Raw genomic sequence first — 26593 nt, forward strand, 5'->3', positions numbered from 1 at the left:
ACTGAGGGGAGGAGGGCGGATTCCCAATCCTGAGGCCTGGGTGAGTTTTCCTGACTCAGGATCACCCATGCTATGGTCAAAATTACCTACTTGGACCTTAAACAGTCAGAATCTGGCTGAGACTGGTTTCGCTCAGTGGTAGAGCGTCAGCCTGCGGACTGAAAGGTCCCAGGTTCGATTCCGGTCAAGGGCATGTACCTTGGTTGTGGGCACATCCCCAGTAGGGGATGTGCAAGAGGCAGCTGGTCGATGTTTCTCTCTCATCGACGTTTCTAACTCTCTCTCCCTCTCCCTTCCTCTCTGTAAAAAAAAAAAAAAAAAACAACCAAAAAAAAACAAACCACAGAATCTGTTTTCCTTGAGTTGCTCACTCATGATATTTACTTGATTATTTTCTTTTTCCATATCTATATCTATCTATATCTATATCTATATCTATATCTATATCTATATCTATATATAATTGATTTCAGAGAGGAAGGGAGAGGAAGAGATAGAAGCATCAATGATGAGAGAAAATCCTGGGGATTAAATCTGCATCCCAGGCGTGGACTCTGACCTCCTGGTTCATAGGTTGACACTCAACCACTAAGCCACGCCAGCCGGGCTCAATTATTTTAAAAAATGACAGGGGATCCAACAAATGGTGACTATTCGATAGGTCCTAAAAACGTAAAATATTAGGTGTTTTGGTAAAAACTCAGACACAGCTCCTCTAGGACTCCATGTGTGCCTGCTCTGCACGGGCGTGGAGAATAAACACACACGGTATTTGATTCTTGCACACCTCTTTTATAACCTGGGCATTCTCAAACGTATTTGGAAGCACTGTGTCCATCTTCCAAGGCGGGGAAACCCCTGACTGAGAGATCCCGTGACTCTCCCAGGGCTTCCACTCACTGTGTTTCCTATAGGAATCTACCTTTGAAAGCGAAAGGCGGGTGGTCTTCTGCCTGTGCTTCCTTCCCCAAAAGGCTGCCACTGCCTAGGAAGCTGCTGCTACTCCCCGGGGAGCTTGAGAGAAGAGCTGTTACAGAAAAGGAAAAGAAAGGACATTACTTAAGCCAAGAAAATAAAGCCTCTCCTAGGATCACTTTGGACACTGGTAGAAAACAATCTCAAACTTCAAGGTGGACAGAGAGCTTAGTTCCTTTTACTGCATAAACGTCCACTCCTGGGCAACATACCAAAGACCCAGCAATAACTTGACAAGTATCTTTACTTCTTTTAAATATCGCCCTTGTGTAGGGGCTAATTCCTAACCTTGGCACCACTGACATTTCAGGTCGGATGCTTTGTGTTTTTTTGGTTGTTGTTTTGTTTTGTTTTTTTGGGGGGGAGTTGTGCATTGTAGGATGTTTAGCAGCATCCCTGCCTGGCTTTAATGCACAGTCAGCAGCGCCCCCAACCTCCCCACCCATTGTGACATAGAGATGTCTTCAGGCATTGCCACACGTCACTGGGGGAAGTGGGGAAGAGGCAGACTCTGTCTAGTTGAGAACTATTGGTCTAGATTGATTCTCACGTGATTCCCTACATATATGTGCACACACAGGTCCGTAAGAAACAAGGGTAGTTTCGATGATTAGAACTAGTCAAATCTGTGCCGTTGGCCTGATAAAGTGGCTTATTATCGTAACTCCAAATCAAACGAAGATGTGTTTATTAAAGGCAACCTGAAATTCACATAAAAATGACATTTCCAAAATTTAACATTTATTTTTTATAAAGTCTCTGCTCAAGCGCATTCAGTTCCTTTTCCAACGTGACCAGAACGATCTGAGGAACAAAGTCGATTCCCCTGCACGTCCTGCGTTTCCCACATGCCTCGGATGGCAGCGTGCGTTGTGCGGTGACACATTCGGTGAGCCCATCAGCATAACTGCAGCCTGCGTTCGTGTGGCGCTTTGCAGTTTACAAAGCACTTTCACATACCTTAGCTATTCTGAGTCTGGTAATAATCTTACGAAATTGACAGGGAAAAGTAAATATTCCCACTTTTAGAGGTGAGGTGACTGAGGCTCAGAGGGCTGACATGGTGGCCCAAAGTCATTCTGTCATTGGGAGGCCAAGGACCAGGGTCAGCAATTTGACCCCTAATTCAGGCTCATTTTATACTAATATCAAACCTCACACTTTGAAATCTGAAAGTGTGAACTACTTCATTTAGAAATGATGTAGCTTATTCGTTCAGAACTACATATCTTGCTGAGGTTGTAAACAAACTTGAAAGGAGATCATTATTTTTGTCAGGAACCTAGCTGGGTGACTCATTCAGTGTGCAATGATATTGAACACAGAATCCCATTGTGAACAGTCGCTGGGCTGATTATAAACACATTTAAACCAACAGCGCGTACTCTTCCAAAAATTGGGTGTGTCCTGTTTTGATTTTGTCAATTCATAACCATCAGATCTCTCTTTTTTTTTTTTAAAGGATTATAACCAATGATCCTTTTTTGTTGTCAATCCTCACCTGAAAATATTTTTTTCTGTTGATTTTGAGTGAAAGAGAGAGAGAGAGAGAGAGAGAGAGAGAGAGAGAGAGAGAGAGAGAGAGAGAGGGAAAGAGACACATTAATTGTTTGCCTCCTGCACCAATGGGCCCGGGAATCCAGCCTACAACTGAAGTGTGTGCTCTTCATGGGAATTGAACCTGCTACCATTCAGTTTGTGGGCTGATGCTCTATCCACTGAGCCAGGGCAACCAATGTCCTTTTGAAATCAAGGTCAGCCACCTTAGAACTTAAATAAATAAATACAACAATAAAGAACAACATCTATTTAGATAAATACCTTCCTTACTTGCCTGGAAAATGTATTTCTTTTTCTTAGATGAGTAGTTTATATCTAGAGAGACAATCAAATGTAAGAAAACTCTCCCCATGCAATTGAATCTATAATATGTGAATGCCATTCTGGCATTTCCAAAACCAGAGATTCTGAAGAGTCAGAAAAGAGACTCTATTAAAGAGAAAGCAAAAAAAAAAGGGGGGGGTGGTGGGAATTACTGCTGGGGTCTTCACCCTTGGAAAATCCTGCAGGAAGTGCTGCAGTTTGGTTTGGAATAAGGAACTTAAACATGAGCCCGCAGGTTGACTGTTAACTGTAGCTTTTCTCTCTAATAAAGAGCAGTGTCCACACTACTATGGTATTCCAGGCTCACCTAGCAATTAAGCCAGTAGCTCCGGCTCCCAGGAGCTCTTCTGCAATTTCTGCTCACAAAGGGCCCTGACTTTTACACAAGCCCTAAGGGAAGCTGGTCATGAGTGTGTTTCCTCAGAACCCCACGGCCCACACTTCTCTCCTACGAGCACAGGCAGGGCGTCGACTTCCTGATCTTGCTGAAACGCGGAGCAGGACTTGAGGAAAGTCCACTCTCCAGAGCCAAAGTCAGTGAGAATGAGCTGGAATAAAGGAAACTGGTCCTTCACTGGGATTTCTTGCTCATCATACTTCCTCAGCATCCAGCAAGGTAATGTTACTTTGTGCCTCTCCGTTACTGATTTTCTTTTTTTTTTTTCTTTTAAATATATTTTATTGATTTTTTACAGAGAGGAAGAGAGAGGGATAGAGAGTTAAAAACATCGATGAGAGAGAGTCATCGATCAGCTGCCTCTTGCACACCACCCACTGAGGATATGCCTGCAACCAAGGTACATGTCCTTGACCGGAATCGAACCTAGGACCTTTCAGTCCACAGGCCGACACTCTATCCACTGAGCCAAACTGGTTTCGGCTCCGTTACTGATTTTCGCTCCCCATGGAAAAGCTGATCATCGGTCAAGGCTGAACACATGATACTTAGCAGCAAATTGTAAGCCTGCAGCAAGCACTGTCTGGCAGGCTTACCACTCAGGATTGAACGAGCAGAACCCGGGGAGGCACCAGACGCTGTCCCAGCAGGAGCCTGTGTTCCCCAGGAGAGGCCATCTTTCAGGCCAGTTACCACGAGTCTCAGGAACGTCCAAGGACTGTCACCAAATGTGCTGATTCTAAGTGTAAACCCCCCCCCCCCCCACATTACGAATTTAGGAAGCGCTCCAACCTCCCAAAGATCAAGCGTGAGGCACAACCATCGCAGAAATGAGGAACTCTAAGGATCCAAAGTCATGTCTTTTCCACCATGACCACTGTGGAAAAATACATTTTTATTATTAAATGTTAACTTTTATGGAAACAGACTTCCCTGGTATGAAAGAGGGACATTCTAAACTGGAGACAAGTGAGTCAGAATGTTGGAAGTTGGTGAAATCTCTTTTCCTCACGCTCTGTGGCCACGTTGTCACTTAGTTATTGCCACGCCTATTGCCAGAATGAATGGAGCCTGCCCCCTATTTCTCTCCCAGGATACCAGAAGCAGACTGGGTCACGGAGAACCAGCTGTCCTCAGTGTTCAGCAACCCAACTCCCAGGAGTCACTGGACAAACATTCCTCAGCATCTGGAACAGGAATCTCTAGCTTTAAGGGCTAGCCTGAAACCTGTCCCAGCCTCAACCTATGTGTCCCTGATTCCCTGGTGTTGAGTTCCTAATCCTCAGAGTTGATGCATTGCAGTGTTTTTATTTGCATACCTGATAATTCAGAATAAATCCTCAAACGTGTTTTACAAACACACACACACACACACACACACACACGCCACTTCAACTAGAGCGCTGCACACTCCGACCAACACTTTGCCGCACCAAACACATCCTCAGCACAGATCTGCGATCCTTTACTGCTCAGATGAGCCAGTCAGATCAGGGATTTGCAAAAGCTTAGGGTTTTCGGTCGTTGCCCAGCCGGTCACCTGTCCCTTCAGGGCGTGCAGCAGCACCTTTTCCTGTGGGATCAGCATCCAGAGGGCAGCTGTAGCCCTGACGCTGCTGGGCTGGGTAGACAGCTCCCAGCAGGATCAGGTGCCGGGGCGGCCCAGCCGCGGGTGCCTGGTGCCGCCCCGGAGACCCTGGGCGGCACGTCCTGTGCTGCTCCGGGCTGAGGACCTGGCTCCCAGCGCCGAGCTGCAGCGCCCAGCAGCCGCCGCCCCAGCGGGAGGGCGGGACGTGCTCAGCCTCCCAGCCCGGACACACCCGTCCCCACCACACCCTGGAGGTGCGTGTGAGTCTCAGGGAGACGCTGCTAACTCCGCCTGATCCGCTTCTCGGGGGGTCTCGAGGGGTCAAAGACGAGGGACCCGCGCCCACCGCTCCGCTCGGGGCTCTCCAGCCTTCTCCGCCGCCCAGGGACCCGGGAAGCCCAGCCCCTCCCTAGGCATCCCCGGCCCCCGAGCCCTGCACAGGGGCCCGGTGCCCTCGCCCCTGCCCGAACCCAGCAGGTCAGGTCCCCAGCAGCGGACGCCCACGCCCTGGACGCTCGCGCCACTCACCTTGCTCCTCACACTCGCTCGCTGGGTCGTCCAGGACCGGGCGGCAGGCAGCTCCGCGCCTCAAATACGCCCGGCCCGGCCCGCCTCTCCCAGGGCGGGGCCGCCGCCCCTGCCCACCGGCCTCTCCCTGCGGAACCGGCTGGGCGAGCCCGGGCCCCGCCGGGTGCAAAGGACACCGTCCGGCCCGGGAGGCGGCGGGCGGGACCCTGGAGAGCGGCCCCCTCCCCAGCGCCCCCCCCCCCCACGGGCCTGGAGGGTGGTCTCGTTCACCTCCCTCACCTAAGACTGGTGGGGGGGGGGGGAGGAAGAGGGAGAAGAGGGGGAGGGAGAGTCTACGAAGCACACAGAGTGCCAGCCTGCTTGTTTTAATGGTGTTTACTTATTTTTTTGCTTTGCTAGATTGTTTTAACGATGTTTACTTATTTTTGTGCCTAAAGCTATCTCATGCCTTCTGCACAGACTTGATGTAACCCTTCTCTCGGAATCCAAGCCGTCCCAAGAAATGCACAGTCATCTGTGTGTGTGTGTGTGTGTGTGTGTGTGTGTGTGTGTGTGTGGAGGGGCGGGGAGGTGGGCTGCCCAGTGTTCTGAGATCCCCGGTGAGTGTGTGTGTGTGTGTGTGTGTGTGTGTGTGTGTGTGTGGAGGGGCGGGGGAGGGGGGCTGTTCAGTGTTCTGAGATCCCCAGTGAGTGTGTGTGTGTGTGTGTGTGTGTGTGTGTGTGGAGGGGCGGGGGAGGGGGGTGCCCAGTGTTCTGAGATCCCCAGTGAGTGAGTGTGTGTGTGTGTGTGTGTGTGTGTGTGTGTGTGTGTGTGTGTGGAGGGGCGGGGGGCTGTCCAGTGTTCTGAGATCCCCAGTGAGTGTGTGTGTGTGTGTGTGTGTGTGTGTGTGTGTGTGGAGGGGCGAGGGAGGGGGGCTGCCCAGTGTTCTGAGATCCCTGGTGAGTTGCTCCCATGCTCTTGGCTTTCTGAACTGTGACACGGAGAGCTCATTTGCTTTTGCTCTTTGCTCCATCACTGTTGGGTGCATAGTAGGTTCTCCTCCGGAAATACCCGCTTCATGAATGAACAAATGAGATAGTGAATCACTTCCTAGAAAATCTGACTATCTTTTTTCACCAAAGGTGGAGAGAGTCCTGAGGAGGGAGGGAACAGTTAAATACAAAGTCCCTTTAGTAAAGGGTGAACGGGGCATAGCTACTCCTCTAGGAAAGGCTGTTACAAAGAATATTGATGCTTGGGAGAGAGATTGCATTTAGTATTTGGTTTCCTTTAACTGGGTAACAGCTGACTGAAATGGTTAAGGATGTCCAAGATTAATTTTTTAAAATATATTTTATTGATTTTCTACAGAGAGGAAGGGGGAGGGATAGAGAGTTAGAAACATCGATGAGAGAGAAACATCAATCAGCTGCCTCCTGCACACCCACCCCTGGGGATGTGCCTGCACCCAAGATACATACATGCCCTTGGCCAGAATCCAACCTGGGACCCTTGAGTCTGCAGGCTGACGCTCTCTCCACTGAGCCAAACCGGTCAGGGCAATTTTTTTTTTTTTAAGTTCAGATAATTAACTTTATTATCTGAAATGAATTAAGACTTGAATGTAAGACCTGAAAATATAACATTCCTAGGAGAGTCCTGGCAGGATAGCTCAGTTGGTTGGTGCGTGGTCCCCATATACCAAGGTTGTGGGTTCAACCCCTGGTGGGGCACATACAGGAAACAACCAGTGAATGTGTGGATAGCTGCCGATGTCTCTCTGTCCATTCCTCTCTCTCTCTCTCTAAAAATCAATAAAAACGTTAAAAGAAATTCCTGTAAGAAAACAGGGAGAAAGCTCCCCGACATTGATCTTGGCAATGATTTGCTTGGATAACACCAAAGCGCAAGCAACACAGACAAAAATAAATAATTAGAACTACATCAAACTAAACAGCTGCACAGTGTGGGGGTCCAGAATGAGTCACCCCAAGCTATGCCTCTGTAGTAAGCACACTGTTTTGAGCTAAAGTCAACTTTAGCTTCAGGGTCAGGAGAAACAACCACCCTCTACACCCTCTTTAACTGCTTAGAAGAATTTGAATTAGGGGCTTTGCCCACAGAAATGATCAGTGGTAACCTTTTCAACTGACCTAGATGGAAGGCAAACTTTTATTAACTAAGCATCTGCTCTTCTCATCACCCTTGAATGACCCTTTGAAGCCCCCAAGGTGTGTTACCTCATTCCTAGCTCAGGACCTCATGTACCTCCATCTCCCTTTCTGCCTCTGACCTGCTCCTACATGTGGGACCTCTGACTCTCCCATGGCTGTGTGGTTCTCACACCTTTGTGTGTATTGAACTTGGTTATTTCCTCTTGCTAATCTGTCTCATGTCTATTTGATGATTAGATCAGGCAGAAGAACCTTGAGTAATTTTGTTCCTTTCCCACAATAGCAAAGGAGACTGCAGAAGAGGAACAAATATTTGCAAACCATATAGTTGTAAGAGCTTAGTCCTCCAAATGTACATGACACCCATATAATACAATTGTAAAAATAATAATAATAATAACAATCCAATTTTTTTAATGGGCAAAGGACCTAAATAGACAAATTGCCAACAGGTATACAAAAAGGTGCTCAACATCAGTAATCACCAGGGAAATGTAAATCACCTCACACCTGTTGGAATGGCTATCACCAAAAAGACAAGACAAGACCAATCTTGGCGAAGGTGTGGAGAAAAGGAAACCCTAAGCGCAGTGGGTAGGAATGTAAATTGGTACAGCCATTATGGAAAACAATATGGAGGTGCCTCAAAAAGTTAAAAATAGAACGGCCATATGATCAAGCACTCCTGCTTCTGGGTTTATATTAAAGGGAAATAAAATCACTATCGTGAAGAGATATCTGCACATGCTCATTGCAGCATTATTCACAAGAGCCGAGGCATGGATATATTAATGTTTTTAAAATATATGAGGCCAATGGGCTGCAGTGTTTCTATGAACTTAGAAGTTACAGAAAGTGACCCAAGTAGCCTTATCCTGTTGGCGATTTGGGACCCGCTGATGTCAGAGAACAACGAGTGCGTGATACACAAAGCTATAAGAAGCCAGAAGGAAGCAAATATTTGCATTTGGACCTTCCCTGCTATGACCCTCCCTCTCACCTAGGCCACAAAGTCCCCCTAGCTGGTCTTCCTTACACACCAGATTCACTCTACACTCACATCCTGGCACAGGCTGTTGCCTGTATCTGGAACTCTCTTCTCTCATTATTTATTATACTAACCCCCTCATCTCCTTCAAGTCTTGGCTCAACTGTGACATTCTCCATGAGTGTAAAGTCACTATCGTGATGTTACCCCTGTGTTTACAATTGCACTCCAGGCCCTGGCTGGGTAGCTCAGTTGGTTAGAGCATCATCCTGCTATGCCAAGGTTGCAGGTTCCATCTCTGGTCAGGGCACATAAAAGAAGCAACCAATGAATGCCTAAATAAGAAGAACAACAAATTGATGTTTCTCTCCCTTCCCCTTTCTCTCTCTCTAAAATCAATAAATAAATTTTAAAAATAAAAATAAATTAAAGATTTAAAAAAAAAAATTGGAGCTCCACGCCAAAACTGGTTTGACTCAGTCGATAGAGCATCAGCCAGAGGACTAAAAGGTCCCAGGTTCAATTCCGGTCAAGGGCATGTACATTGGTTGCGCGCACATCCCCAGTAGGGAGTGTGCAGGAAGCAGCTGGTCGATGTTTCTCTATTATCTATATTTCTGGCTCTCTATCCCTCTCCCTTCATCTCTGTAAAAAATTAATAAAGTATATATTTTTAAAAAATTGCAGCTCCAACCTTCCCCAGTTCCTCATGCTGCTGGTTCTCCTTTACACTGTTCTATTTTTTCTAATTTTTTCATAGTATTAATTTTCAGCATGCTATAGACTTTACTTATTTCTTATGTCTACCATTTATTGTTGGTTCCCCTGCCTTTCTTTCACCCCCACCCCCCGCACCCCGACCGTAGAGTTCTTTGCTGATTTATTTATTTGTTTATTTGTTTATTTATTTCTTTTTGTTGAAAGTATTACAAATAGTAGTACATGTCTCCTTTTCCCCCATTGACTTCTCCCCAACCTCCCCCGCACCCTTTTCCCCCGCGCCCCGCCCCCCGCACATGCCCATGTGTCTTTGTTGTTTTATTGACTGATAAATCCAAGTGGTACATGGTAGTCATTCAATATTTGCTAAATGGTACATGGTAGGCATTCAATATTTGCTAAATGATTAAATTCATATAGTGTAGAGACTGGAGGAAAATCCTTTAGCTATTTGCTATTATCGTTTTAAAAGTTTTTCCCTTCAGTTAACTTTTAAAAAAAAAGTTTTATTGATTTCAGAAAGGAAAGGAGAAGAAGAGAGTGATTGAAACATCAATGATGAGGGAGGGAGGGGATGTGTGGGAGGGAGTGAGGGGGGCAAAAAAAATCAATTAAAAAAAATAAAAATAAATAAAAATAAAAATAAAAAAAAGAAACATCAATGATGAGAGAGAATCATTGATCAGTTGCCTCCTGCATGCCTCGTACTGAGAATCGAGCCCGCAACCTGAACATATGCCCTCACCAGGAATGGAATCGTGACCTTCTAGTTCATAGGTCAACACTCAACCACTGAGCCACGCTGGCTGGGCTAGTTAGCTATTTAATGCCCCTTAAAAATGATAAAACATATAAGAATGAAAACTTCAATGAATGGATTACTATGTTTGTGAAATACAATGAAAAAAAAAATGAATGTCTATTCCCCAGGAAGCTGATTCTAGACTGACCACTTACTTTGGATAAATAAACCTAGTCTCAAAGCAACTTCATTATGAAGCAATTATCAGCCACCTCTTTAATACATTTTGCACAGGAAATTCAAATTATGTATACTCTCTTTTCCTTGGAAGAAATAGACAGGTATTATCATCTCATTTTTACTGTTAGGGAAAGTGATCCAGAGTCCTGACTTTTATAACTCAGCTGGAAAAACTCTGAGCAAAGAATGCTTGCAGGGACTGGCTTATGTGAACCAGGGAGAAAACCAGGTATATTATCTGGTTCCTCAGTAGTTCCTGTACTTCCTAAAATAACCAAATAACTAATAAATGGTGAAAAGACAAATTATTTCTCCCAGTTTTCAGCGTAGGGGAAATGTGGAATGAAGGACCCATTCCTGGGATTGAGACGTCGTCTTGGCTTCCTCCTTCGTGGCTGTTACTGCTCTTGCCTCGTTGTTCCCTCTGGGCTGGCACACTGTGTGCTGGGAATGAATCACGAAGACATGACCTCTCCTCTGAAGAGGGAACCTGGCAACCAGTTTACACGAATGGATCATCTGCAATAAATGACTAACCTAGGGTTTTGCAAAGGAGTCACCCGCAGGCATGGCCTTTGTCTCTTAAGAAAATGTAAATCTTAAGATTCTGAGTCAGGAGGCCCAATAGACAGGCGTGGCTCTACTGCTCTTAGTGGATTAGCTGCTGGTAAGTAAGAAAAAGGGATAGCCAATGGGCTGTTGCAAAAATGATGGGTGAGTCACCCCCTTATCTGTCTCTCTGGTAATCTTTGGTGATTTCAGAGATAGGGAGAGCTCATGCTCTAATTCACTTATGCCTGGGCTCACACACACCTTGCACATAATTCGATCAGACACATTTTTGGTTTCACTTCCTTCACTGGATGTTCCACACTTCCTGGCACATCCCCAGGTATCCTTGGGTGCCAGCTTCATGCCCCTTAAAGCTAACAGAATTTTGCTGTGATCAGGGTATGCATGGGAATTTAAATTTGTGCCCATGCAATAAATGGCTCATTAGTACCCAACCCGAAGACTATATAAACTCTTCCAAGGTAAGTATAAAAAGCAATCTAATAAAAATGATAAAAATATTGTCAAGTAATTTTTATGTATGGACTTCTGTGTTATTTAAGATAAGGGATCAGGACCAGCTGATGTAGCTTAGTGATTGAGCATTGACCTATGAGTCAAAGTATGATTCTTGGTCAGGGCACATACCAGGTGTAGGCTTAGTCCCCAGTGTGGTGTGTGCAAGAGGCAGCCAATCAATGATTCTCTCTTATCACTGATGTTTCTATCTCTCTCTCCCATTTCCTTCCTCTCTGAAATTAAAAAATATGTATGTAATAGTGTATATATATATATATATAATACATGTATGTAATATATATAATATGTATGTAATTTATATGTTTATATATTATATATGTATGTGATATATATGATGTATATGTTCTATATGTACGTTTATATACATATATATATATATATATATCACGTACATATTTTTTTATTTCAGAGAGGAAGGAAAAGGGAGAGAGATATTTTTTTAAAAATAAAAACTTAAAAAATAAAATAAGGGACCAGTGCAGTATTAGCCCTCAAGCAACAGGATGGCTGATTTCTACTAATGCAGAGACTTGGGGACTCTGATAAAAATCCAGAACCATAGGAGAGGCAGTATTAACCCTCAAGCAACAGGATGGCTGATTTCTACTAATGCAGAGACTTGGGGACTCTGATAAAAATCCAGAACCATAGGAGAGGCATCTCCCAAGGACTGGGAAGAGGAAGTTTGAGGGAACTGGTGGCAATGCCAAAGGTCAATCTGGATGAGTGGAACTAGGGTTAGAGTGAGCCAGGAGCGAGTATGAGATGAAAATAAGAGCAAAGAAAGGGTTTTCAAGGATGATTTAAAAAGAGAAAGAAAAAATTGGAGGAGAGACAAGAGCCTTTTTTTTTTCTTTTGCAAGGCAAATATTTTTACTTCTGCAGAAGGCTACATACCAACACAGAGTCTGGCAGCAAATACACTGAGTGGGTGGTCTGCTTGGGCTTTTATTCTGATGCATGTGATCTATCCTTCACTCGTGATTGGTCACAGAGCTTAGGCTCACACTCTTAATGATTGGCTAATTTAAAGGAAGGGGTTGACCTTTGCAATTTCAAAATGGCAGCCCACAGGGGAGCTGCAAGTCATGCAAGCCAAAATGGTGGCTGCCTAAACTCTCTGCTTTGTCTGAAAAGATTACTTATTTATTCTCACAATTTTTCTTACAAACTTGGTTAATATTCGTTGACTTTCATGCTCTGCAGTGTCTAAGGGAAGATTATTTTGCTGTGTGGTCAATGCAGTTTCAATTAACCTTTGGATAAGACCTCTTATATATGGGATGATATAACATCCACTACTGTCTTTCCCTTCCATTCTCTGAACCATTGCTAAATTAGATAAAGGACCCTCAGTTCCAGGATTCTCAGCTGACTCATTAGCTAAAGTTGTTAATCCCTGTTGGGCCTTAGTGATGGTTTTGTCTGGAGCTGTGTTGTCAAGGATGAATGTGCAACACTGGTCCCCAACATTGCACAAACTCCTCCTTTTCTGCCATAATCATATCCAAGGCCTATCTACCGCATTTCCCCGAAAATAAGACATCCTCTGAAAATAAGACCTACTTATAGATTTCCTTCTGAGTGAAATATAAGGCATCCACCGAAAATAAGGCCCCCCTAGGCCAAACATGAGAGATTTGGTCCACTGATTCTGAAAGAAATGGAGTCACAAGAAATTCACTAGGAAATTCAGGAATTGGATTGTTATAATGATGTTCCAGAAGAGGATGACATGATTGTCACTGAATAAATGAGTAAATTCTTAATACTGTAGGATTCACAGTTTGTCTAGTTTGTGTTGACAACTACCGTACTACCGTACCATATACAGGTAATAAATTTCCTTTATTTTCATTTAACAATAAATGTGTACTGTATTCTTCTTCATGAAAAAATAAGACATCCCTTGAAAATAAGACTTAGCACATCTTTGGGAGCAAAAATTAATATAAGACACTGTCTTATTTTCGGGGAAACAGGGTATCTTCCCATGTCATCCTGTTGCTGGCATATAGCTGTTTAGCTATCCCTTTAACTGTGTTTTTGTGTGTGTGTGTGTGTGTGTGTGTGTGTGTGTGTTTTTTTTAAGTATTTTTAAATATATTTTATTAGCCGGGACCGGTTTGGCTCAATGGATAGAGCGTTGGCTTGGGGACTGAAGGGCTCCGGGTTCGATTCCGGTCAAGGGCATGTACCTTGTTTGCGGGCATATCCCCAGTAGGGGGTGTGCAAGAGGCAGCTGATCAATGACTCTCTCTTATTGATGTTTCGAACTCTCTATCTCTCTCCCTTCCACTCTGTACAAAAATCAATAAAATATATTAATGTATATATATATATATATATATATATATATATATATATATATATATATGTATAATAAATTTTTTACAGAGAGGGTGGGAGATAGTTAGAAACATCAATCAGCTGCCTCCTGCACACTCCCTAATGGGTATGTGCCCGCAACCAAGGTACATGCCCTTGACTGAAATCAAACCTGGGACAGTTGAGTCCACAGACCGACGCTCTATCCACTTAGCCAAATCGGCTAGGGCTTTTTTTTTTTTTTTTTTTTTTTTAATATATTTTATTGATTTTGTACAGAGAGGAAGGGAGAGAGATAGTTAGAAACATCGATGAGAGAGAGTCATCGATCAGCTGCCTCTTGCACACCCCCTACTGGGGATATGCTCACAACCAAGGTACATGCCCTTGACCGGAATCGAACCCGGGTCCCTTCAGTCCCCAAGCCGACACTCTATCCATTGAGCCAAACCGGTTTCGGCATCGGCTAGGGCTTTAGCTGCATCTTAAGTATAGTTAACAAGCCTTTGCTGGTTCTAATAAATATAGTTAATCCAGCCACATTCTTGTTTACAGTGAACTATCAGAACAGGACAGACTCAAACCCTGTGGCAATCTGATTTCTAGCCTTAAACTCCTTAGCACCCCTCCTGGAACCCCGAGGGAATCTGTGTACGTATATATGGGGATCAAAGGAGCACCCTGAACTCTCTATCTTCTTCCGAGTCTGTCTGTCCATTGAAAAAGGTTTACGATATGCCAACGTGAAAGGGATAGCCAGTTGTATCAGAGTACAAGTTCCTCTCCATTTACTGGGCCAGGCTGCAAGTAATGGTCCCCTGCAACACCACCAGACATCAGCCTGGGGTATCCACAGGGCAGCATGATCGGCTTCTGAGGATACTGGGCCATTTACGCATCCGGATAAATGTCCCATAAACTCTGAGTACTGTTCCTCCCCTTGAGAAGCAGGAAGTACAGTTCACATTGGAGGACAGGGGTCAGTTTTGGGGATCTTTGCTCTTTACCTCTGTTGGATGGGAACAACAGGGAGAGAGTCTTACAAGGAAGCATTTCCCCAGGTTTCCTCCTGATACAGGGCAAGCACACATTCCATCCCATCACTGTCTGAAGTCCATCGAATGGGAATGGGATCACTTGGAAGGCCTCTAGCCTTCTTGCTGTGCAAGCGTAGTTGCTTTTATTTAGGGCTCATGCAGAATACTCAATCCATTCCATCCAGGCATTTGTTCCCTTATATTCTACTTCTGTTTGCATGATGGTGTCAGTCGCCTAGGGGATCTTGTCCTGTGACATCTATTCCTAAATCTTGTCCTACCCAATCTTTTGGCTTAAAGGCTGAAATATCCAAGTCATTCAAATCATCTATGATCAATAACTTAACTGGGTAAGCATAATCTGGATTGTACACATTTCCCTAGTCCACATTGTAAGCCCCTGCAATTTGCCATAGCCTAAGGCAAATAGACAGCTTACAGTTTCTTTAATGTTAACTTCAAGGGCTGTGTCCTTGTATGGCCGTCCAAGTTGAGGTGTCTCCACTGGAGAAGCTGGTGGTCCGCCATTAATCCATTGTGATGGGTCCAGACTCGTTCTGCGTTCTGAACATCAGTCTCTGTGGTAAGCTAGACAAGGTGAAGTCTTTCCCAGGAGGGTTCCAACTTGTTTCCCTTCCAAGTCTTGATTAGAATGAATGTAGTCTCCCAGTGGATGCTCATGAACCAGAAACTCAAGAGGAGGGCTTTGAGCCAGGAGGCCTCCTAACTTGAGAAACATTAAAGTAGACGAGATACTCAGTATATAGTTCTTAAGAAATTGGTCCCTAGTCTCCATTTTAGGAAGATCTTGAGGCATTCCAGGGCCTAATGAAATCACTGAAAGCCCAATTCTAGGTCAAGAATAAAAGTTTAACTCCATTTGTCCTTGGGTACAGTCATTTTAGGGAGGAAAAATGCAAATCATTTACTCTTAAGTGTCCTTGGTTTAGGGAAGATGGGATTTACTAGGCAGCTCCAAATTGCCCTTTAACCATCTCAGTTTCCCTATTCTACTTGTCCGTCCTGGCTTACAGGAGTGTGTCATTTCTATAGCTTACAAACATTACCCTTCCTCACAAGCCTTACAACTTCAGAACCCACTTTTTCCTTCAAAATAACACCAGGAGAGCCAATTTTTAAGTTGGAAAGTAGAATTGTGAGGCAGCGATGAGAAACTACCAGGAAGCGAGCACAACAAGGCCAAATAAGGAAAGAAGATCTCACAAAAGATGAAGCTCTGATGAGGTATAAACAAAAGTAGTATATTGATGGTAAGTCTTGTAGACAGCAGAATACAGCAATGGCCAGGAAATGGGGAAACAAACAGATCTTTCCAATTTTTACATTTGAACGCCCGGGAACTGATGGCAAGTTTAGCAATTCTGTGTCCCCAGACTGTCGACACTTCCGGGTGACAAGTGAGAAGCTGAGTCAGGCATTGGGACATTCGGTCTATTTGATGCCAACACTGGATTCGGAGTTTGAAACATGTGAAACACGTGGCTGGCAGACGGAGGACTGGACACAATATATGCTTTGAAGACAGAGCAATTTCCAAATCCAGAACAAAACGACTGGGCCTGTCTGCTGTTTCTACTTTGTTATATGCACATATGCTCTTCATTTCAGAGGTGTTTAGTGGGGGTCCTAACATATGCCTCAACCATTTCACAAAACTCATAAAATGAACAGGTTCAGCAAAACCTGGTCAACAAATGAAATGGGTTCGGTGGCAGTGACATGCCAAATGCCGGTTTGCAAGATTCTCTGCCATACTGCATACCCTCTGGGGGTGCAGAGGAGGTCATAACCTGCCTAGGAGGGGACCCTTCCCAGTTCTTGGATGGGGAAGCAGCAGCGCCAGGGAGTGGAAGGTCTCCCTGATGCGACAGCAAGTCCTTCCCCAGCCCAGCCTCAGTCCTTTCTTGTCTGTCCTTCAAGCTGGACTGCAGGCCTGCCTTCTGCTTTAGCTACCACCCAAACCCACATTCCAACCACAGCCGCTTCTCTTCGCCCACAGATAACTGGCACACCCACCAGACCCGTCATAGCTTCCGCCAGTCCTGTTGATTGAGCCCAGATCTAGGGTATTATGCACTTGACCACTATGCAAACTGTCTCTTTGGGGAAACATAAAATGAGGGAAAGAAATAGAGGGTATTAGTTTGTTAGCGCTGCTGTAACAAAGTACCACCGAATAGGTGGTTTGAAGAACCGAAATGTATTTTCTCCCAGTTCTGGAGGCTGGAAGTTGGAGACCAGTGGATTGGCAGGGTTGGTTTCTTCCAGAGGCCTTTCTCATTGGCCTGCGGGTGGCTGTCTTCTCCCTGTATTTTCATGTGGTCTTCCCTCTGTACATGTCTTTATCTAAATTTCCTCTTCCTATGAGAATACCAGTCCTATTGGATTAGGAACCACTCTAATGGCCTAATTTTAATTTAATTACCTCTTTAAAGACTTTCTCTTCAAATACAGTCACATTCTGTGATACTGAGTGTTAGGACTTCAGCACATGAATTTTGGAGTGGCACAATTCAGCCCATAACAGAGAGAGAATGGAAAGGGAGAGGGAGGGAAGTTGTTATTAATAAGTGTGCTCAGGGGACATTTCTCCAAGGAGCTGAGCAGGGTGCCACCATGTAAAGATCTCAGGAAAGAGAGGACAGCAAGAACAACACTGAGAGCGGCAACAGAGATAAGGGATGGAATAGACATCGATTGGACCTTTCTCCTGTTTATTTGTCTCAGAACTCCCTCCATGCCATCCTCACAGGGGTGGCTCCTGCCAGCCGCCTTGGCAATTCGTGACCTTGCACCCCAGCTGGGAGTTGTTAAAATCAGGAGTGAGCTCTTGGCCATTTGGATTCTCTCACTTGGAAGCTTGGATCTGGGCCCTGGAGAGATGTGGTATATGTGGCCTTGTCTGTACCAGGAAACTTGGGAACTGCAGGAAACTCTGCTCCTCAAAATGAGGAGCAGAGAAAGATGGTCTGCAGAGACGAATCAAGAATCTGCGCAGGGAAAAGTGGGGGTGGGGGAAGGGGGAGAAAGCATCTGCATAGAGAGGAAGACGAGACACACAGAGAGTTCTGAAGTATTTCAGTCCCGGTTTCCAGGCCCTTGAGGGGGCCTAGTCTCTGCATTTGGATTTTATATGTCACGTTTGCCCCGTCCACCCCTGCCCTTTTCTGCTGGGGCTTGCTGAAACTGGTCACTTGCCAGCAGGAAGCCCCAACACAGCCCTCAAGGGACCTCAGTGAGGGCCATGTGACTTGTGGGAGGGAGGCTGGGTGCTCTGCGTGTGTTGCTCCAGACTTGAGCCCGACAGAACTGGCTTTCAGTGTTGTTGCCATCGCTACTGCTGTTTGACTCATGTTCCATAATTTCCCCACCGAATCCTACACCGCCACCCATGGCTCAGGGGCCCTAGAGACACCCTGTCTCCGGAAGGCTTTAATGGGAACTGCATTGGGCTGGGCCGTCTCTGCTAAGCTGCCTGCCCACTGGTGGCTCAGGCTTGCTCAGATCCACAATGTTCTGGTCTTCACCCCTAACAACCCTCCTGAGTCTGGCCTCCACTTCGCTGCATTCTCCAGGACTATCATTCTGCTTACCGCTCCCTCAGCAATTCTTATTTTCTCTCCCCTAGAATCATACTCTCCACTCCCCAAACACACAGGTGTACTTTGTATGGATTTCCCCCAGCGTTTTACTAAAAGTGGAACAGAAATCTCCTCAGGGTACGTCTTTTCCAACCTGCCTGCTAGGTTAGGAGAAGCAGAGAGGAGCCACCAGCTATTGAGCAGCATCTCCCACACCCCCTGTTCTCTCAAAGCAAACAGCTCTGCCTCCAGCGCGGTGGCAGGGTGGGGCAGAGCAGAACTGACAGTTTCCTGCTCAGAGATCCGTCCAGATATGCACATCAGGAACACGCTGTGTGTATTTTCAGTGCATCTGGTACTTAGCAACTATAAATGTTTGGGGATGTGGTTTATGCAGAAAGAGGGAGAACCTAGAGAGAGATTTTTCTTTGCACTTTTGAAGGGCAGGCCAGATGCTCTGAATCTACAAAGGCAGAGCTGAAGTCAGAAACCTCACAGAGAACTAAGAGGTATATTGTCAGGCCTGGATGTTCTCGGACACACGGTGAAGTCTGTTGCCCACAAAAGCACATTCTGAATCACGCCCAGAAAACGTGGCAGCACAGCCGTAGGTGTTTTTCGGGAGCGGGCTGATTCTTTCTCTTCCAACTTGTAAGTCAAAGCTCTCCAAGTCCCTTGTTATTGATATTAGTTGCAATCATATTCTGCACTGACCCGCAGACCTCCTGCCCATCGTCCCATCAGGACTAAAGGTCCAGAGTCTTACAATCAAATAGCGAGTTTCTCGGTTTTTTGTTCTAAATCTAGCACAGAATCGGTGGGGTTGGAATTAGGTCAGGAGAAGTGCAGTGCATGTTTCTAGAGATGAGAATGAGCGTTATGGCATTTAAGTTAATAAAAGCCCTTGGTGGTGGGTGGCGGAGAGAAGAAGTCAGAGCTGAGTAATTGATTCCTGGCGATGTACTGGTAGATCGGGAGAAAATTTACCTGCTACTGCGATAGTTTATTTGAAGATAAACTATTATTTAATATTTAGGATCTACCCCATGCTAGAAGTGGAGGATATAAAAGTAAGACACGTTCCCTGCCTTAGGAACCCCCAACTACTGAGTCAGACACACCACGCTACAATGTGGTAGCTGCTGGCACCGAGGGGTGTGGCGCGTGCAGTGGGAAGACAGAGAGAGGAACAATGCGTTCTTTGGGGAGAGTGGGGCCGGGCAGTGGAAACCACAGGGCATCCAAGAGTACAGGCTGAGATGGAAATGTGGACCTGAACTCAGGGGAGATGAGGCTGGAGCTATGATTACAGAGAGTGTCACTGGAGCCTGGAAAGTGAAGACCACCTCCCAGAATGGACAGAGACACGGACAGTTGAAGACAGAACTCCAGGAGCACCGCTCTCTCCGTGGTGTAAGGAGAGAGAACAAGCACTGTCCGATAAGGAAAGGTGATTAGCAGGTGGAGGTGCTTAGGGTGTTAGACACTTGGGGAGGTTGAGGATTCAGTAATGGGGAGATCCTTGTTGCCGGTATTGAGGGAGTGTGTTCAGTCCTTGGGAACCAGCTTACACGGTGTTGAGGCCGCAAAGAAGGTGAAGAATCTAAATCTACTCTTCCAAGATGTTTGGAGGCAGGGTCCTGGTGTGCAGGCACACTAGGTTGTGCCCCAAGGGGTCTGGAAAAAGGGAGGTTATAAGACATTTCAAGGAAATGTTATCGTATCATAGATGCAAAAAGACAGATTGGCTCAAGTAAGGTAAAGGTTGACCTTGTCAGTGAAGATACCAGCCTAGGACATAACTGTCCACCATAACTGCTTTTAGTTAAAGTTTAATTTCAGACCTCTGTGGTTACTTTAGGTCTCTGAATATGCAAGACCGCCATGCAGGCCTTTCCTGAGCTTGTCAGGGTAGCATGTGGCCCCTTTCATATTTATATACATTTTAGATCTCACATATAAATGAAATCACACAGTAATTCATCTTTCTCTGTCTTATTTCACTTAGCATAATACTCTCTAGGTCCATCCATGTCACAAATGGCAAGACTTCATTCTTATTTAATGCTGAATAATAATTCATTATATCTCACACTATTTATTTATCTATTAATGGATACCTTGGTTGCTTCCATATCTTATCTATTGTAAATAATAATGCAAGCAGCATAGGGGTATATCAGCTTTTAGAATTAGTGTTTTATTTTTTATAAATACCTAAAGGTGGATTTGCTGTGTCAGATGGTAGCTATATTTTTAATTTTTTGAGGAGTCTCCATACTGTTCACAAGGCTCTTTTTTTTTTTTTTTTGAGGGTGGGGTGAGTGGTCACTATTTTATCTCCAATGCCCAGTAAAACACCAGACACTGAATAAATACATGCTGAATGGCATTCCCCCCCCCCCCCCCCTTAGACGTAAAGAAGAGTCACTAGGAACAATGTTCTTGCTAGCAGGAGATGGAGATCTTGTGGCGATCACATTTACCAGGAGTCATATAAAAATCTATACCTGAATTTTTACTCTTAAAGGCAAAGAAAGGGAAGGAAACAGTCGTTGTTTCCTTTAGAATTACACACTAAAGGTCACTTGACTTAGGATGTCCAATGCTGGGTAGTCAATGATGGATGTGGTACTGTATAATTTCCTCTTCTTTCAAAAACTAACACAAGCTAAACACAGAGTAATTAGCTCTGTTTTCTAGCATTTCTCTACTGGACAGAAACTTCCTAAAATAAATATATTTAAGGGTATCCTACTTTTTCAAATGTGTAATCAGGTCTTGGGGGGAGGGGGGGATGATTCTTCTACTTGTGTCTTTTTTTCCTCCTTGGGATGAAAAACATTTTTCAAATGTTTCCCTTTGCTACAGCCTGTGAAGAAACAAAATTACATAGCTGTTTGCCAAAAACCACAATCGTGGCAACTACATCATCATATTTGTACCTCTTTATAATTAAGATGAGGTTGATATGAAAAAATATTTTTATTCCTTTAATGATATCATATTATTATTAGATCCTATATTATTCCTTCCGCTCTTTCTCACCTGTTTATCTCCTTTTTCTGAAGAGTAAGCCCTTTTCCTCGTCAACACTCTCCAGGTTACCGAGTTCTCGACAGTTCTCTCTACTTGCGTCACTCCTTGGTCCTCACCATCTCTTTGTATTTTCAGCTGTCAGTGAGCTCTGGGGCAGGGATCAGGCCCACCACCCAAGACGCAGAACAGGTGCCAGGGTCTCAGATCCCCTACTTGTAGAAGAGACAGATCTCCCTGTTCTTCACAAAGATGGTGAGGGTTGAGTGCTAACTCCTTAATCCTCTAAAAACTGGCTTGAAATTCTTAGGGGGAAAGTCTGAGTAAGGAAAACCCAGCAAGGCTTTGACCTCCAGTGTGGGTCCCCTCAAAGCTGGAAAAGAAGCAGATTTCAAAGAAATAGGTCCCTCTGACCATTGCTCCCTAAAACCAAAATCTTATAAATATGTGAATGCTTTGGGTTAGGTCCTTTTGGCTGTGTCTTTAAAAGTGGTGCTGGCAGTTCTTAGTATTATCACGATGGAAATCAAATCATGTGCTTCTGTGTTTGGACATCGGGGCACCTCCTATTGCTGGCTCCGTGGTTTAGAGGCGGGTGTTACACGCCCACACCAAAGAGTCTCTCTGGGGAATCCCTCCTTTTCCTGTTGTTACAGGTGAGCATGCCTAAGCCCTCAGAAATAGGGCATTCTCCAGTTTTTTAGTGCTTATTGAGAATCACAGAGAGAACTCAGGCCAAGAAGCACGGTTTATTGGCGGAGATGGCAGGAAAGGATCTCACAACCCAGGAGACTTGCTTCAGACATGGACAGAGTCTTGCATTTGGGTGTAGTCCCTTGGGGCAGAACAAAGCTCCAGGCTCGATTTGAAGTCTAAGGGAGATCCCTCTGTGGTTGAATGAAAGCAGTGAGCGGTCTGGCATTAGTCGAAGCCATAATGAGAGGGAGACCCGTCTTCTGTGCATCAGGGCCTTGGAGGGGAGCACTGGGTGAGATCGGGGTGGGACAAGGGAATGGCAAGAGATCCAGGTTCCATGTTCATAAAGAGCCTCAAATTTGGACTTCTGTGTTTTCTGCGAATGAAATTATGAATTCAGACACAAGTTGTATTTGCAGTAGGAAAAGAAGACAATATTCATCATGCAGTTTTAATTTTAAAAACACAAACATGACAAAACACTCTGATTTTTAGCCCTGGCTTGTGTGGCTCAGTTGGTTGAACATCGTCCTATGCACCAAAAGGTTGCTGGTTCCATTCCCAGTCAGGGTACATGCCCAGATTTCAGCTTCTGTCCCCGGTGGGATGCATAAAGGAGGCAACTGATTGATCAATGTTTTTTTTCTCTCTCAAATCAATAAAAACATATTTTTAAAAAATAAAATACATTATGATTTTGAAATCTTTAGCCATTTGTATATTTAAAAACATATACTAGGAGCCCCAAAAGGGGACCAGCCAGCATTGCTCAGTGGTTGAGCATCTACCAATGAACCAGGCAGTCATGGTGATTCCTGATCACCAGGAATGCCCAGGCGTTGGGCTCCATCTCCAGTGGGGGGGAGGGGCATGCAGGAAGCAGTCGATCAACGAGTCTCATCATTGATGTTTCTATTTCTCTCTCCTTCTACGAAATCAATACAAATACATTTTAAAAACAAAAAACAAAAGTGGAATTGATCTGCCTTCTCTCTGTTTTCCTGCTGGCAGCTTTTAGTAGGAACCATGGAATCTCACTAACAAGTGCTTATAGAGAGTTTCCCAAGAGAAACAGTTCTATGCCCTTTCCCTGGCAGTCAGATGCCTTCTGTCCACCCCCAGCAGCGTGCTGCCCCAAAGGGATCACAGCCAGCCTCTCCCACCTGTGGTGGGGCTGCCAGCACTGTCTATGGTGGGACTCACACAGATCCCAGCAGCTCCAGCACTAGACAGAGCTTCCCTGCAACCCCCACTCCGCCTTGAGGGGCTCCACCTAACCCCTGAGCACCTTGGGTGGTGGGAGACCGTGTTGTTTATGATAAATTTGGAAGACAGCACATGAGGAGAAATAGGAATGGTACTGGTTTCCCTCTGTACGAGTGGAAACAAATCTCAAGAACACATAACTCTCACTTCTCCCTTAGCCGTTCACACACCATTGTCGTCGAGGCTGCACCTCAAGCCTTTCATCTAGAAAGACATTCAGGTTAATGAATTCATAACATCAACATAATCCACCAGAGAGCATTGGTACTCAGGCTTTTTCAGGTACACAGTGTAAGGTGCCAACATCAAGTGAAGGTAGACAAACAGCCAGTGACATCTGTGGGGTGATAGAGATCATAACCCCTTTTCAATCCAATCCCACACACAGGTATGTAGGCTAACTCTGAAGGAGCAGTGCACCGGGCCCAGGAGAAGAGAGAATTTGTGTCTGATCCTCAGAGGCCTTGGGGGCAGTGTGATGGCACTCAGACTTCAGGCTGTGAGTCAGACCAGCGTGCGAAAGTGGCTAGTAGTCAGCCTGTCAGATAAAGGACCTGAGGGAAGGGTGGTTCCTCTTCTCTTCCGCCAGAAGCTTTGCTCTCAGCAGTCCTGTCAAGGAGTGGCCTCCTGCTCAGGAGTCCAAATTCCTGGCTATGGCCCGGTGCTGTGTTGCCAGAACTGGGAGGAACCAGCAACTTCTTGGTCCTCTGCTTGAGTCTGCCCCCTGTATCTCGACAATGTGTTCCTTCTGCTCTCCAGGAGGCTTATCAGTGGCTGGAGCTAAACCTCCTTGATGTTGCCTGCCTGGATTTCTAGGACCCATCTCTGGTCTGGCCTGTCCCAACACCAACTGCATCCATTTTCAATTTTTCTATTGAAATAACCTCTGATGTCCCCAGCTCCAGGCAAATCAGCCTTCTTAAACCTTTGCTTGTGTCACACCTATTCAGAAAAAAAAAATTTTTTTATAAATATATTTTATTGATTTTTTACAGAGAGAAAGGGAGAGAGATAGAGAGCTAGAAACGTCGATGAGAAAGAAACATCGACCAGCTGCCTCTTGCACACCCCCTACCGGGGATATGCCCTCAACCAATGTATATGCCCTTGACCGGAATTGAACCTGGGACCCTTCAGTCTGCAGACCGACGCTCTACCACTGAGCCAAACCGGTTTTGGCCTACTCAGAAAATATTAATGACTTCCAAATTAAGATGAAATCTCAGTCTGGGGGTTTACGTTTGATATAAACTAGCTTATCCCACCTCTTTGGTTTCATTTTTCTTTCCACCACTGTCTAAAATACCAGGCTTAGTGGCTCCAGTCTTACTGGACTACTTGTATTCCTTGAGTATGTCCTGACCTTTTCTTCTTGTGTCCTTTGCTCTTGCTGGATTTTGATGAGATTTCAAAGGAGGAAGCTAGAGGAGGCAACGGGAACAAAGACATAGATATGGGAGTGTCTAGAGACCAGAGAAGAGAGATGTGTGGTTATTGGATATTGGGCATTTACAACTCCAGAATCATAGTTGTTATAGAAGAAACTAAATGGATCATCAGTTCTATCTCTGGCCTTCAGGCTGGGGGAATATTTTTTCCCATTTAATATATTAGGTCATTAAGGCCCAGAGAGGTTAAATGACATGAATGGAAATAGGTACTGAAATGGTTAGACAGAAAAATTGGGGTCATTCTATAGAAAGAAGCCTTCAGTGCTAGGTTAAAGAACTTGTAGTAGCCGAAGCTGGTTTGGCCCAGTGGATAGAACGTCAGCCTACAGACTCAAGGGTCCTGGGTTCGATTCCGGTCAAGGGCATGTACCTCGGTTGAGGGCACACACCCAGTAGGGAGTGTGCAGAAGGCAGCTGATCAATGTTCCTCTCTCATTGAAGTTTCTAACTTTCTATACCTCTCCCTTCCTCTCTGTAAAAAAAATCAATAAAATATATTATATTAAAAAAAATAAAAAAAAAGAACTTGTAGTAAACTCAGTCAATGATGGGGACTACCAGAAGCTTTCACTAGGATGGTGACATAATGAGAGTTATGTGGGGCAGTGTTTTCATATCCATATTCATATTATGGAATATGATCCATTAGTGAGTTATAAAGTCAATTCCATGGTCATGAATAAAAACAATATCAAAGCACAATATTGACATTATAAACTGATGAACCAACAAGCAGATTGTCAAATTACATCGAGGAGGGTAGGGAGATCTGGGGGAGATAATAGATCAACCAAAGGACTTGTATACATGCATATAAGTACAACCAATGGACACAAAACTCTGGGGAAGGAGGGTATGTATGGGGGAGGGCAATGGTATATGTACACAGATAATAATTTTAATAATAATAAAAAAAGCACAGTATTGCTTTGTAAGTTTTGTATGTATGTACAGGGTTGGGAAGTAAGATTTATTTCTTATTGTGATTCATTGCCAAAAAAACTCAGTAAACTCCAGCTGTAGGAAAATTAATCTGGTGACAAATCATAGGCTAAATTAGGAATGCAGAGGAGGCTGAAAGTTTAGGATGCTCTTGTCATAGCCCAAGTGAGCAGTAAAGGGGATCTGAGTGGGAAGGAAATAGTGTGGGAGGGGAACGGAGGGGGAGGATCTGAGGGATTCCATGGGTAAGAGTCTTGGGATTCGAGGACTTTTGGATTATGGGGCCTCAGGGGGAGGGAAGAACCACTCAGGGATGACTAAAAGTCACACTCAGGAGCTTGGGAGAATGCTGGTACCCACCGCCAACTCGGGAGAAGGGGCTGGTTTGAGGACTAGCACAAAAGACTGATGCCAAGACACACAACACAATCAGGGACTGGGACAGTCAGGTTCCCAGCAGCAAAAAGAATCTACTGAGATGGTATCAATGCAGGGACCTGAAGGAAGGATGTCCAGAGCTGTGGGCAGGCTTCTAGGGACCAACCCAGAATGAGAAGTGCCCAGAGATTAATCACAGTAGGAAGCTCTGCCCAAGCCAATAGGGCACCATTTCCTAATCCTCTCCTCCCCTCTACCCCCCATCTCTGAAACAAATGCATGACCACTGGTTTGTCATTGCTTCTACTGCTACCAGTATTTCTACCCTCACCATCAACACAGGCAAATGGTTATTGAACCTTTACCCTGTGCCATGGGCTTTTATATCCATAATCTCATTTAATTATAGTTACTCCATAAGTTGGTCCCATTGTTATTCTAACTTCACAGAGAAAAAAATAGACACTGAGAGACATTTAACAAGTTGGCCAAGTCCACACGGTTAGTAAGTGGCAACGTTGGAATATGAAACCAGGCTGTCTGGTTGACA

The 26593-nt window shown here is 44.9% G+C and overlaps 1 long non-coding RNA gene across 1 annotated transcript; it reads left to right on the forward strand.

The window, feature by feature from the left end:
• The first annotated feature begins 24780 nt into the window (after nucleotides 1–24780).
• LOC118717740 lies at nucleotides 24781–25425 on the forward strand. The gene is made up of 2 exons (XR_004987583.2): nucleotides 24781–25003; nucleotides 25247–25425. It is a non-coding gene; the product is annotated as an uncharacterized LOC118717740 (long non-coding RNA).
• Nucleotides 25426–26593: the final 1168 nt, after the last annotated feature.

This window comes from Pipistrellus kuhlii, unplaced genomic scaffold, assembly GCF_014108245.1.
Source record: "Pipistrellus kuhlii isolate mPipKuh1 unplaced genomic scaffold, mPipKuh1.p scaffold_m20_p_1, whole genome shotgun sequence".
Taxonomy (NCBI): Eukaryota; Metazoa; Chordata; class Mammalia; order Chiroptera; family Vespertilionidae; genus Pipistrellus; species Pipistrellus kuhlii.